The sequence below is a fragment of the Mytilus trossulus genome, chromosome 5 (genome assembly GCF_036588685.1).
Source record: "Mytilus trossulus isolate FHL-02 chromosome 5, PNRI_Mtr1.1.1.hap1, whole genome shotgun sequence".
Classification (NCBI taxonomy): Eukaryota; Metazoa; Mollusca; class Bivalvia; order Mytilida; family Mytilidae; genus Mytilus; species Mytilus trossulus.
The window spans coordinates 622,763-627,185 of NC_086377.1; the positions used below are offsets into that span (position 1 = coordinate 622,763).

The following is a 4,423-nucleotide window of genomic DNA, read 5'->3' on the forward strand; positions in this document are numbered from 1 at the left end:
TAAGAATGCCAATGAGATATGCTAAAAATGCCAAAGAGATGTGCTTAAAATGCAAATAAGATTTGTTGATACAACTAATGAGATGCCATAAGAATGCAAATGAGATATGGTATAAAGCTATTGAGATGTGCTTAGAAAGCCAATGAGATGTGGTATTAAAGTTAATGAGATATGGTAATAAAGCTAATGAGATGTGGTAATACAGCTAATGAGATGTGGTAATAAAAGCTAATGAGATGTTGCAATAATGCTAATGAGATGTGGCAATAAAGTTAATGAGATGTGCTACGAATGCACATGAGATGTGGTAGTAACGCGAATGAGATGCTTAGTATTCAAATGAGATGTGGTAGTAACGCGAATGAGATGCATAGTATTCAAATGAGATGTGGTAATGAAGCTAATGAGTTGCACTAAGAATGCAAATGAGATGTGGTAATAAAGCTAATGAGATGTGCTAAGAATGCACATGAGATGTGGTAGAAAGGCTAATGAGATTTGGTAATAAAGCTAAATAGATGTGGTAATAGTGCCAATGAGATGTGCTAAAAATGCCAATGAGTGGTGATATGTATGCAAATTCAATTTGGTAAGAATGCCAATGAGATGTGGTAATAAAGCTAATGAGATGTAGTAAGAATGCCAATGAGAACTATCCACCACAGATAAAACCACAAGGCTGTAAGAGTTGTCTTTCTTTCATGTGAATTTAATGTATACTTTGTAAACCTTGTAAGCTCCCCTACAGCTGATAGTTAAACATTTTCATCATTTTATGATTAAAGTTACCCTTTCTTTTAATAAAATTATTTTATGAATAAACTTTTATAAATTAGCAAGATGAAAAAGCTTGCTATAAATCTCAAATTCAAATTTTCTGAAAAAAAAACCCCTTAAATAACCACTTGATTTTTTTGCCAATTTAAAAAAAAGATCTACCAGTAATGACACGAGGGTAGATGTGTGGAATCAAATAGGTAACAACTATAGTGATAATAAAATGTTATAATAATAACCAGTTTTAAATGTTTTGACTTAATGGACTTATTGTGTGATGTTATATGTGACCAGTCAGAATAGTGGACAATGAAATATTCAAATGATGAAACTGACTGACTTTAAGTGAATAGACTAATTCAGGATTGAACAAACTTGGAATTGGACCGACAAGTAAATATTGACACCAGCCTTGGAACCAGCAAGTGAATTATTGACATTTATATTGATGTGACCAGTATTCATGTAGATGGACAGTACTAGTGAACTATAACTCACACCACATCTTCTTATATCTATATAAACTGATAAATTTCACAGAAAGGCACATTACAACTGGGTCTGAAGCTGTTACATGCAAAAGACGAGGTAATTATACTCAAAATACAAACATTACACTAATTACATGTAGATGTAAAAAAGATGTGGTATGATTGCCAATGAGACAACTCTCCACAAGAGACCAAATTACACAAAATAATAACAATTTTAGGTCACTGTACAGCCTTCAACAATGAGCAAAGCCCATACCACATAGTCCGCTATAAAGGGCCCTGAAATGACAATGTAAAACAATTCAAATGAGAAAATATAAAGGGCCTTTGAGTTTCTAACTTGTGTACCAAAAATTAACGAAAAAACAAATATGTAAAACTAAAACAAACGACAATGACCTTATATAAGCAATAGGTTATTTTGAGTATTTAAAAAAGATAAATGTGTGATAGAGCCAAGGTCTTCATTACAAAAAAATCAGCCTGGCAAAATTTTAAAACATGTATGTACCTGATCAGATGTTTTATTATACTTGGGTGAAAAGTTGTCCTACTTTTAATTATACTGTGGAATCATTAATATTCTTTGGATAACAATTTGTGTGGGTAAAGGTAAACCACGAAATTAAATGTTCAACAAATGACAAATTTTCCATTGGCTTGTATGCAGTCTTCAGCAATACCAAGAAATTAAATATCCAAGAACATGCAAGTTTTCCTCAATCCACAAAAATTAGTACCCACGAAAATAAATGAATCCAGAGTAATTAAAATTCCATATTTATAAGCATTTTTAAGAATGTAACTGTTCAACATAATTTTTTCTTCTTCAGATATCCAGAAAATTTTGAAGAATTGTATGATCTATAACAAGATCTGAGGACAGTAGGACCTGGAAGTACTATATTACCAACTTCAAGGTGAGGTTTTACAGTAAAATAAAATGGTAATGAACACATGTTAAATCACAAAAATACTTAACGCCGAGGAAAATTCAAAACAGAAAGTCCCTAATCATATGGCAAAATCAAAAGCATAAACACATCAAAAGAATGGACTACAAATTTCATATTCCTGAATTAATTGGTACAAAGATGTACAGACATTTTCTTCTATAGAAAATGGTAGATTGAACCTGGTTTTATAGCGCTAAACCTCTCGCTTGTATGAAAATCCGAAAAATCCATTATATTGACAACGATGCGTGAATAAAACATGATAGGGTTACATGTCAAAATAGGGGTACAGCAGTCAACACCTTGTCACAATCTTAATTGCAACAAAAACAAACAAATTTTTAATAAAGAAGCACTAAAAAGGCATATATCACATTTAACAACCTCGTTCATTATGCTAATTATTTTGATTTTATTTATTTATGCCAAATAATAAATTGCTCCTACAATTATACAATGGAAACTTAATTATCATCATACTTTTTTTTTATCATACTGTTAAGTCTTGGCCAAAATTATTTCAATGTTTGAATTTTGACAAGAAACATTGATACTAACTAGCAAGTTTTAATACTCTCATTCTGAGTTATAGGTACTGTTTAACACAAAAATTAAAATGTCATGGACAATTTCCTTTAAGCCCACCACCTTGTTCTAATTATGCATGAAATATTTGCCGCTGGACATTAAGCATGCAACAATCAATCAATCAATATTATATGTAAGTAAGTAAGTAAGTAATTTGTTTATTATAGTGACTTGTGAACATAAATATAATACAATTACAAAGTTTATAGTCAAAGTTACACCCGGCCCATTGGACCTATAAGTCACCTTTTTAAAATATCAGTAAGGTTAAACATGTATAAATGAAATGAATAGTTTCTGACATATCAATAAGAATTAAATATGTTATTTTGTCAATTTAATTTCCATGTTTTAATTGACATTTTGTTGTTTCTTAGTAGATTAACTGCTTGGGAATTTACAAATCAACTGATAAAGAAGAAGACTAATTTTTCCATTTAGATGAACTTGGAAACAATTATTGACAAATAATATAGTATATTATTATTCTTGTTAAAATCAACAGAGAGAGAGAGAGGAAGGATAGGAGGGAGTCAATTGTAAAGATTTATTTCTTTTTAACCAGACATGTCGATTACATTAGAATTTCAGAGGCCTACAGTTTTAGCATTACAGGGCTTAAATGGTCATTCATGAAAGTAGTTAAAGCAATTTAATGTTAAGACTTTGATGTGACCAGAGAGAACAATCATGCAGCTGGCATTGGTTTAAATCTCTTTTTTTAAAGATGTTTTGGTTACAAATAAATAAATCTGTGTGGAACGTCAAAAAATGTAAAAAAATAATTTGTGGTATTTTGTACAGTTTCATTATGCAATATGAATACATTTATGATTACTATTTTTAAAGAAGTATTATCATTAGAATGAGGATGGAAAATGTTTTTAACATTTATTTGAGACAGAGTTTTGCATTATTTTATTAAAATAATTAAATTCTTTATCTATGGATGAAGGACAAACAGGGAAAACAGACAAAGCTGTTATTCTATGATTTTCAAATTGTATTTATTTACATTTGATTGATTAGTTGAAGATTAACTACAAGTATTCAGCATAGTACAAAATTTAGGATGCACTGCAAGTGTATCTTTATAGTTATCATCACACTATGTCCAATCTAGATGTACAACACTCTTTTTTATAGTGTTCTGTAAATTATCAGGGACACCAGTTGTGATGAATGGAAAGACTGGCAGGCTGAGATTATACAAGGGGAGGGAATACCCCTGCTTATCTTTTCATACTGGTATAGTTCCTTTGGTAAAGGTTTTGTACAAATGTTGTTCATATCAGATGTATACGTTTTGAAGAGTTGTTATTTAGAGCTCTGTAAAAAAAAAAAAAAAAAAAAGTAAAAAAAAAAAGTAAAAAAAAAAAAAAAAAAAAAAAGAAAAGAGAAAAAAAGAATTGTAAACAGAGTTCTAGATAATAACTGGGTGGTATGAAATGTGGGTTAAAAAATTTCGGTTTATTTACAATATTTTTTTTTTTAAATGCATCTGATAATTTTGTGTATAAAATGTTTTGTTATTTTTTACATAATTGCTTTAGTTGCCTTCCTGACTAACATTTATTGGTGAATGGAGAGACTAGCAGGCTGAGATTG

At 30.0% G+C, this 4,423-nt stretch overlaps 1 long non-coding RNA gene across 1 annotated transcript; it reads left to right on the forward strand.

Annotated features, from left to right (window-relative positions):
* Positions 1-1,295: 1,295 nt before the first annotated feature.
* Positions 1,296-4,123, forward strand: LOC134719347 (uncharacterized). Its single transcript, XR_010107557.1, has 3 exons — positions 1,296-1,365; positions 2,105-2,191; positions 3,193-4,123. It is a non-coding gene; the product is annotated as an uncharacterized LOC134719347 (long non-coding RNA).
* Positions 4,124-4,423: the final 300 nt, after the last annotated feature.